General features: G+C 40.4%; 1 protein-coding gene across 1 annotated transcript in view; it reads left to right on the top strand.

Moving 5' to 3' along the window:
• The first annotated feature begins 8,392 nt into the window (after nt 1-8,392).
• LOC139690316 (uncharacterized) overlaps nt 8,393-10,703 on the top strand; it is a 25,024-nt gene continuing 22,713 nt past the window's right edge. The window contains exon 1 of the mRNA XM_071587698.1: nt 8,393-8,459. The gene's annotated coding sequence lies outside the window, so the exon portion shown is untranslated. The remainder of the gene's footprint in view (nt 8,460-10,703) is intronic.

The following is a 10,703-nucleotide window of genomic DNA, read 5'->3' as shown; positions in this document are numbered from 1 at the left end:
GAAGGCATTCAAATTGTCTCGACAAAAATAATTTGTTGATATCACCTGATTTTATAAACGTTTTTCTCTTTTCCTAATCTGTCAGAATGATGATTCCCGAGTTCGTTTCAGATCTTTCTCCCTGAACGCTTAGCTAATGTTTTTTTGGAGATAGTTTCTGGACAGCAATGAGAGACACAGAAAAAAGAACCGGTCCCCTCCAAACTTGTGTTGGTGAATTATTGCGACAAAGTGCGATGAAGCTTAATGTATGACCTTATATTTATTGCTTCCATTGCAGAGAACCCCTTCCTTTAAAATGAAAGTAAACATTTTTCATCAATGATGAAAGATGTTCGTATTAGCGTATTCAACAATGTAAAAATGTTCAGTTTCATCCTATACCAGTAATTCAGATTTCGCAAACTTTGTATTTTGGAATGTCATGAGTCAATAACCAAATAACGGAATGAATTTTTCCATGAGTCCATTCAAGTTGCGTGAGTGTTTCTTCTGTGAGCATCTTCTTTTTAGCATAATAATGTTGACCGATGGAACGATGAATCCTGATATGGAGGGGAGGGCGTTAGACAAGCGAGGCGGGAAGAGGAGAAGGATAGACATTTTGAAGAAAATGAAGTGAGATAGAATGTATTCGGAACTGATGACTGATAATGCAGTGTGGTGTGCCGTGCGGTGTCTTTTTCGACGGGGCTGGGCAGTATGGCGATGATCAGTCTGTGTTAATTCTAAATTTTCCTTCAACCGTAGGATACCTATAATAATAAATGCAGTGGCATTGTATTAAAAATGTTGTAATCGTAAGTTGAATTGTGTGCGTGTTGTATGCCAGGCCAATCCAAAGTCCTACATTGTCGTGAATTCCTGATTCATCGTTCTGTGTAAAGGAGGTGTAACTTTTGGCGGCGGTTTGGAAATACTGGTCTATGGCTCATGGTTCGAAAGCATAGGACTTTAAATGCCTGGTGTTACCTTCAAATTTCATATATTTTTGCATGCCTTAGTTTAAATCGCCTCTTATATCCTTTTTGGGCACGGCTTCTCGTAGCGTCCGTTAGTTCCTATTGTGGCCGAGGGTCGAATTTCGAGAAAGTGATTTTGAGCGCAGCCAAGAATCAATTGTGTTGTTTTGAAATTCAGTATTTGTTCAAAACAACAGTTTTTTTTAAGTTAAGAAGCTCAGGGACCCGGCACGTCGAATTGAGAGAGATACGGTATAGAAAGCCTCTTTACCCTGTCGACTACTCTTGGTTTGATTCGTAGAGTTCTGGTTCATTGGAATGGAACGGAAGGATGGTGCCGTGACTGGCTAATGTCGATGTTTTAAGATGCGAGTCTCAGGTTTTTTCAAAGCCCTCGGCTGCTGGTATTTCTCTTCGGTCGTGGCAGACACTACTCCTGGGTAGTTGCGCCAATGACGTCCGGGCTAGCAAGGGGTCAGAGAAGGGTGGTTGGCATATCTCCCGCCTCTTCCTCTCGAATGTTTTGCAGATCCTTATTATTAACCCCAGGAGATGGATGGAAAATCATAGTCAGATTGTTTGATAAGTTAGTGTTTACTCCCCGCAATTTTAAGTGTAATTCTTTCCCGGGAGTTGGTCCGATTTCTCAGAAGGAATTCTTTTACCAATAATACTCCAGTGGCCAGAAACACTTCTATGATACGGTACACTTATTTTCGAGAGTTAGAAAATTAGAATGAAATAAGGGAACTGAAGTGATACACGTACCAGTGAGCTGGGTAGAGATTGCAAGAGGAAACGAGGAATAGTAGAAGACAAGTCGAAGACGGCAAAAGAGTATTTTCTCTTTTATTCGTTGTCAAAGAGGTCGCGATTCGTTTAGGGCTCGGTCACAGGCGAGAAAACGAAGGAAGGACTGGAAGGAGGATGATGATTGCGCGGGTTTACCAGTTGAGTGGCGCCGATGCATGGGGGTTTACTGTTTCTGCATGGGTTAATTTGGATTTGGAAATCCCGAAATTTTATGGAATATAATTCCGTCTCTTCTTGTAATATTGAATGGAGCCCAGTCTGTTAGCATGCAATTCTGTTTTCTTTGAACTAGATAGGGAATAGGTGATCGATATTTAAGAAGTTTGCTAAAATCTTGTACTTTCAATGAAGTTACGCCATTTATTTTAATTTTATATTAATTTGTTGGAAGTTTAGGCCCACTAATAACTATATTCAACGAGAATTGTATGATTTTAGGTAATTTAAGACGTCTTTACGTTGCCAGGTCTAGTATGACATGCTTCATTCCCTTTACACATATTTTCATGTATCATAAATGTGCATTGCATTAATAATACTTTTAAATCATTAATTACAACTAGCTAATTAAAGTGTTAATTTCATTAGTTGCAGCTTCATCGAATCGCGGAATTTTAGTGTGAGTGGCACTTAAACGGACTATTCGTCCGTGTCCAATTTAGAGATAAATTAATTTTTGAAACATTTTGTAAATACGGAGTAAATGAAATTCTGTCACGGGCCTTCAACTTAAAACAAATATTTATCTCGGTGACATCAGAAATATTGCTTATAGATCGGTGAATAAGTAATGAGTTTGATGCTAAAAAAGTCTCTAACAACCTTTGTATGAGATTCAAAATGGCATGGCGAAGCGGTAAGTGCGGCGAAAGGTCATAATTTTTCAATTATTTTCCGCGTGAGTTATTGCACTTTAACTGAAAATAAGCCAGATATAATGTCACAGGGTTTATATATAAAACTGATGAATCATCAAGAATGTGTTCCTTATAGGCGTTTAATGCATGAATCGTAAAACATCTGAGGGAATTAGGACTATTACCATTAAACTTGTGGTATTTCAATCCTTGACACTACATAAATATCCATCTCGAGTATTCCTGATTTTATTTTAATTCTTGAGTTACATGTGTCTAATATTTATTTGTTAATATTAATCTTGCTTTTGAAAAAGGGTTTGACTTCTCCGGCCCTTGGGATCATACTTCAGTTATCAATTAACGGACTTCTTTACGATTGTAGAATCCCTAGGATAGAATGAAAAGTATTATTATCCACGGGAATTCAGGTTCCTCGAGCTTGCCATTTTTACATGTGCGTGCCTACCTTACGATTCAAACGTAATGACCAGGTAATAGCTTTGCTTAAATAGAATATTCTGTTAAATTTATTAATCTGGACTTCCTCTTTGCGATTTCTAATGTTACAATGGTAAACAATTTATTTTAAAGTAACGCTTGCAGTTTCGACAGGCTTTAATTCTTTTTTATTTGCTGAAGATACTTTTTGCTTATTTTACTGCTATAACTTATTCTTCCTTATAATCTGTATTTATCCAAAGCTATATTTTATTTTAAACTGCCTATTCTCATACCGGTGGCAGTGTACCAAACTTTGGCAACTACAATTAATTTACTAAAAGGATTAGTAAAACGCCCGCTGTCACTTTGATCCATCTCCATATTGTGTACCGTGGCTTTTCTTTGTTGCATATCATTACTCTCCCCACGCCGCATAAAGGGTCCGTTTAGTCCAAAATACGCCGTGGAGTGAGAGAAAACCCGCAATAAATCAATCAGTAGAGAGTTGGCCCGAGGCCCAGCGCGCGGATAAAATATATACCTACTTATTTTTTTATGGTTCATCCCCGCATGTTCTCTCCGTTACGTTTTTTTCATCCCCCACGCCCAAAAGTTTTATTAAGTATTTTTGTGGAATTGGCGTCCGGAAGAAAAATGATGGGAAACTGGAGTATCGGTCACTTCATTCCATGTTCCGCTCCCCTCCTTGCCTCCCCCCTGCAACCCCCGCCTCCTCTGCGACCCTCCTCCTCTCCTCCCCGCCCCCCTTCTCCTTCCAACCTACAACCCCTCATCTCCTCCATTCCATTCTCTGACGTCTGTGCTAATTCCATTTCACTTGATGAACTGGTCACCGGGGAACCCTGTCAGGCGGCGTGGCCGCTGCCAGAAATTGCTCACGTCCAGGTGGAATATGAAGTGTGCACACACACACACACACATGAGCGAACGCACACACTCACGAGCGAACACACACGTACACACACACCAGTTTCCCAAACGTGTGTGAGCAGCGAGCTCGTCCCTTTTATCTCCCCCTCCCTTCTTCTCCCCACCCTCCCCCACTCCTTACAGCTACTCCGTGCACAGGTACACTCTTCTCACTTCATCCCCTTCATCCGCTTAATTTTTTCCCGCCCTCCTCTCCCTCGGGCACATTCCTCCCGACCCTCCACCCCCTTTTATCCTTCATCCCCGGCCCCTAACCCGGTGAGGCCCTCTTAAACTTTAAGCGTGAGCGGAGGCGTCGTGGAAGCGGTTGTTTCCATTACGCGGGTGGCTTGTTCCGCCCCCGCCTTCTCCCCCTTGCCGCCTTCCGAACCCTCCCCACTCATCCCTCCCCCTCCGACGGAAAGAAATTGGGGAATGGCCAATTTTTTCATATTATTTTACGCCAGGGTTTTTACGCATTGTCGTTCCTCCTCCTCCTGCTCCCTGAAGGTTTGGGTTCTTGATGAAAAAATACGGCTGGTTGTAGCCAGCTTAGTCCTCCCAATGTTCTCACTTTTCTCTCGTCACACGGCTCCTCACCCCCCTTTCTGTTCCCTTCCCTCACTCCCTTGACCGACGCTTCCTGCCCCCAGATACTTTCTTCCCCTCTCCTCGAGAGTTTGGAAAAAAAGTGGCATTTTTAAGGGGTGTTGGTACTTTGCGTGTAGGCTTTCGCAGCCTCCCAACCCTTTCCAGCGGGAAAAATATGCGACCGGCTTTTGGCATCCGTCCGGTAATTACGATGACCCCGGATTTTTAACGCTTTTTCGCTTTCATTTTTTTCGTACATCTATCTTTTCTACCCCTCTCTCCCTCATCTCCAAACTGACCCCTGCTTTCATCCGTCCGTGTGCTATGAAGGGGTGCCTTTCGCCCGTCCCCCTCCCCACGGCAGCCCCTTTCATCCCCCCCTCCAACACTCCCTTCCCGTCAACTCCCCCATTTCTCTTCCCCGGTCCTCCCTTGCGCATTGTGGCGTCATTTGTCCTGCCATCTCCTCCCACTTCCCCCCCTCTCTCTCTCCCCCACCCCATAGTTCCCCGCCTGCCCTTCAACCAATCCGCCCGACCTATCTCGATTTCCGGCTTCCTTGTCTCCACGGCCCTACCCTTCCACCAATCCAATCTTCGGCCCATTAATCACCATTGTTTCGATTTCCCTCCTATTCTTTGCCGCCCCTCTCCATGCCCGTTACGATGCCGAGGGTAAACATCCCGATACGAAAATGCATCAGAATGGATGTTGAAAAATTTTTGGCTGAGATGGTGTCGGATAAGCATTTCGGGCGTTACAATTTGCGGTCTCGCGATAATCATTCCTTCAGTTAATCGACAGATCGGGAATTATTTCTCCCTCCGAAAATGGCCGAAACGTCAGCGTTTGGAAATGAGTTGATATGTGACCACGAGAGGGAAGCTGTGCTGGCCATTCTGTTCCCGTGCTTTGGATTTCGGCATATATTTGTGTATATTACTCCAAAAGTGCCTCTAATAGACAGACATGGAAATCTGTCAAGAGCTGACTAACTGTGTGGGAGGAATTAAAACGTATGCCCCTAAGAAGTATGCCAATGGCTATGGAGCCAAGCAATGTTTAATGATGACAAGCTCTTTTAATTGTTTGAGCAGATATGATATTTTATCCTCTCACAACTGTGTAGTTCTAGTTGTCTGTTACTTTTATACATCTACTGTAATGGCTTTGTGTATTTGTTTCAAGTTTCGAATTGCTTTTCGATGAAATTATCTTGTCATTTTATTGTATTCTTTACCATTTCGATACTTCGTTCGATGACAATTATTACAATGTTTATTTTCTCCTGAAGCCTACGAGGATGTCATAGTCGTAAACTGTTGAAAGATAGTTTTGTATAGAGCTCTATGTTATCAAGAAATAATGATTTTACTTCAATTAGGAGTATATTTTGTATTTAGTCGTGCAAATTGCCTTGATGTCGATTAACTTCATTACAAAGGTATTTGACTAGCGTTGTTGTTGTTGATCTCTCACTCCTGAGTGATTTTTCGATTAAAATTATTTCATGGAAAAAATTATGTAAAATGGCTAGCACTGATAACTGTAAGGACTTCAACAACTTAAATATTTCATAAAATTCCTGTAGTACGAGTCTCGTATATTATCTATTATTCTCGTAATTCGAATTTTGGTATGCAATAGTATGCAATTTTAATAGCATGCGTGCAGTACTATCAAAAAACACCGGGAAATTGGTGTAATTGGTTCTTGAAATACTTATAAAAATATTATAAGCGTAAAAACAGTAGTAGGAATGTTGGGAACGTTGTACATGTTAGTATTTTGAAATTATTGGTGCATTTCAGTTGACGCTGAAAAATGCCTTTGCCTACCGCAATTCCCTGTTGTGGATATTTGTGTTTCCCGTCCCTTTCATAATTATTTTTCACTTTTCCAAGAATTAACTTATCTATTTTATAGCAGTCACGGAAATGAAAAACGGGAGAGAAATAGAGGCCAAGAAAACGTAGGAGAGAATTAAATCTCTTGCAAGTACCATTCAACGTTTATCTAGAAGTGGCATTAAAGGAAGCGCAAGAATTGGACATGAAAGCTTTTTCACGATTTTAATTTACATATGGCAATTTATTTGTAAATGATTTAAATGTATGTATTAAGTTTTCTCAACAGAATAACGCCTTACCCTATTGCCATTGTAATTGGCGGTTTCAGGCATACCTTTATGAAATCGATTTATACTTTAATGAAAAACTATAACTTTGTGATTTCACAATATTTATTTAGACCGGATATGGGATTCGACGTTCAACGTAATCGCCTGAGGATGGCGTTGAATGGAAACCCGATTCTATTTAAATAAGTACTGTAGAATCATAAAGTTATAACTTTTCATCCTGCGTATGCCATTCTGAACTTTGACGTTTTGGTTCCGGGTCGTACTGGAACACCCACGTTTCATCGCCGGTAATGACGTTGTCGAGTAAATCTTCATCTTCCTGAACGCAGTACAAAATTTCTTGCGAAATTTCCACCCGCGCCAGTTTTTGTTCCTCGCTCAAGACTTTCGGCACCAGCTTCGCGCACACTTTTCCTCGTCGCAAGATCCTCTGTTTCAATGCTGTGGATGGTTCCGACTGAAAGGCAGGTCCCCTCACTGATAAGGGCGATGGTTAAATGCCTGTCAGAGTCCAAAACGTTTTTCACTTTGGCCACCTGAGCATCGGTTCGAGCGGTCGTCGGGCGTCCGACGCGGTGCTCGTCTTCGACGAGCTCCCTCCCATCCTTAAACATTTTGTGCCACTCAAAAACTGTTGTGCGGCTTAAGGCGTTCCCCATAAGCCTGTATAATGAGTTCTAGGTTCTCCGACGCGGATTTCCCGAGCTAAACGCAAAACTTCACAGCGTAGCGTTTGCTCGACGGTGCGCTCCATGCCGGCGCGAAGACACCACAAACACGTGACACGTCACAAAAATCCACATCCTGTCTCAACGCATGCCCGAAAGCGACTAAAATAAAGTGCACCTGAGTGGTGGGGGACCTCTCTACCGAGCCGACCGCTCCGTTGAGGCTACAGCGAACCAGTGCCGATACTTATTGTACGGACCCTGTATGTGTCGAATAGTGCTAGTATGTGGTGCTAATATGTGGCGCTTCTCAATTTATTTGCCGTCTAAATTTCTACATGTATCATCCTTTTTCCGAACTTTGGTGATTAGATTTCAGTAATCCTCATAGGTTATTTTTCTTTTTTCTTTGTTATTACAATCCCATCAATCAGTAGAACTTGGATCCACTCGACGTTTACAATGGCCATCTCCAAGTATGCGAATGTCGCGCACGATTTTTTAATGAGCATCGTCTTCTCTATACAAAATATAGTCTTCCTCGTTCCCTTTTTTTTCCAATCAGAATAGAGCTTTCTATGGTTGTTTTAAATGCTTCCTTTTATCATTTCGCTGATAATTCGACGGATGTGGTTTTGGCTCATGTTTTTATGACATTCACCTCCCTGGGCCTGTTTTTATTCGGCTTGATAATCATTGCGTTCTCCCTGGAGTCGTTTGTCAAGGTTCCACTCGCTGCTGTCTTTGATTATTCCAAATAGTGTATTTATCTTCACCTCCGAGCGCATTGATGAATGCTCCGTTGATTGGTCAACTCCGGTTTGGTTATTCGCCAAATAGCTCACAGCTCTTTCCAAGTGCTTTTACCGTATTGTTATAATTTTATATATTTCTTTAAATTGTACTGTTGATTTTTTAAGTGGATTATAGTTAATTTTTAATGAAATGCTATATCCTTAACTATGATTTACTTTTCAGGGATACACACCCCTTCATATAGCTACGCAGTTTGGCCACGAAAATGTCTTCAATCTACTGGTGAAAGCGTATGGTAAGTTTTGAATGTCAGCAATTATCATTATGACGTATTCAGAAACTACTATTTATTCTCTAAAATAAATTCATATTTAAGAAGTCGATATTATCTCATGTCATTATTTATATAGCGATTTAATTTCTTGATTTAAAATAATATGTAATCTTAGAATTCTTTTTCATTAATATTTACAGTAATGGCTCCCGTAATTGAATATATCTGCTGCTCTAATTTATGTGTAGACACTCTAGATTTAATGTGATTTGGACGCGTCAAGTATTTTCATTCTACTGATGCGTCCCAAGAAAATAATATACGTATATTATCTCTTTAGTCAGGCGCGATATTAATGTCTCATTCTTTTGGAGTTTTATTTTATTATTGCTCCAATGGCAAATCGTGTTCGAATCTATCGAATATAGCAATCCTTGAATTTAGCGGCACAGTCAAATCCACCCAAAATCTGAATATATCTAAACCTCTTCTTTGCTTATGCATTTGCCCTCTCGAGGAGGCGACCAGCTTACGAAGTGCATTTGTTTAAATCACAATTGGGGTGTTTAATTGTTGAACACACTAATCTCTGTCATCTGGAAGCTTAGTTTGTAATGTGTGTTATGTAGTCACTGTGAGACAAAATGCACGGCGATTATTTGCGAGTTTAGGTTGATGTAAATTTAAAATAGAATAGATCGAAATTCGCAAATCACCTTACCGTGCAATCTTTGAAGACCCGATAGTTTAAAAAAAAGTGACATTTTTAATTACTGCACTACCAGATGATCTGTAAAGATTTGACTCCAAAAGTAACTCGAATTTATTATTGAAAGCGCTGTTTGGATATATTTAATGCGAGTTATAATACTTAATCATGGAATCTGGACGGTGGAATATCAGAAGCTGTACCTGTGTGAAGTGAGACTATTTTATGTTGCGAAACTTCTATCTAAATACGTGCTTAGTGGTTAATGTAACTTTGCATAACTTCAATTGTAAGAAGTTGACAATATTTCGCGAGAGAGATAGTAAGTTAATATTTAAAGAAGGAGAAACCCTAAAATTCCGATTGAACCTTAATTAAAACTCTTTCTCTTGATGATTTGAGAAAGTATGACCCATTATGGCTTCAGTCATCCCAGGCTTTCATTTGTCTTTTATGAGTAATGAAAGGCAGAGTAGGTCTGTTTAGGCAATTTTCGGCGGTATACAAAGAGCGAACCCAAAACCTAATTGCACGTCAGACCCACATTCATTAACCTAAACAAGCTAATATGCCATATGATAGGATTACTTTGACAGCCAGCGTAGCATTGCCCCCAAGCCACCAGCCAATGGGCGGCCCATGTAAGTGCACTGGTTCAGCCGACGCAAATCCTCTAAAACGAAAGATGTGAAACTAGAAAGAATTTTTTGTTATTTATGAGGAGAGTGGAAAGAACAATTCTGGAATAAGCGGGATTCTCAATAGTGGAACTAGTGGATGGCTTAATTTACTTAGGCAGAATGTTTACCAAAGGTGGTAGGTTAGATGAATAGGGTTTGCATATGGCGCCATGTTTTTCGCAGTGTATGGCGTATCTGTCTCACATCATAAATATTTACTGTAGGAAAAAAAAGGCAGTTGTAAACTAATCCCTCTCCCCATATTACAGCATAGAAGGGAAAATGGTGCTTGGATTTTATTGACTGTTATGGGATGTACCGGTAATAGACATGCAAGTGTACTGCGCTGGTTTGGTCATTTAGATGGAATGGATAAGAGTGGAGTCACAAAGCATGTATGTGAGAGTAGCAAGTGGTCGACAGGAATGACAAAGTCACGGGTGAATAAAGTCAAAGTGGAGAGACATAATAAATCTCGAGTGCAGAGCAGCATGTATGACAGAGGTGAATAGTTCGCAAAAGTTAAATGATTTGGAATAAATAAGCTGAAGTGTTTTGATTTTATGGTATTATCTATTATCAGGCATTAATAACTTTACCTCTTTCGAATGGGAACGGCGTGAATTATTCATAGATATACTTATTTGCAGACGTGTGCTATGACCCTACCATTAGAGCAATTATTTATTAATAGATTAGGAAAATAGATTCCTTAGGTTTTAGGAAAGTAGGTATTCATTTAAAACTACTAGTATTTTTTTCTGAAAATGTAATTTCTCCACTACGATATTATTAAAGCCCAGAAGAAGAAATCTTAGCAGTTTTATTTTTAGGGGAGGCGACCGACAGCTTAGGTCATTTGCGTCATTGGGGATG

Source organism: Hetaerina americana, unplaced genomic scaffold, assembly GCF_022747635.1.
Source record: "Hetaerina americana unplaced genomic scaffold, ioHetAmer1.1.p SCAF_3, whole genome shotgun sequence".
Lineage (NCBI taxonomy): Eukaryota > Metazoa > Arthropoda > Insecta > Odonata > Calopterygidae > Hetaerina > Hetaerina americana.
The sequence above is the reverse complement of the archived record's forward strand: the minus strand, read 5'-3'. Positions and strand labels throughout refer to the sequence as shown.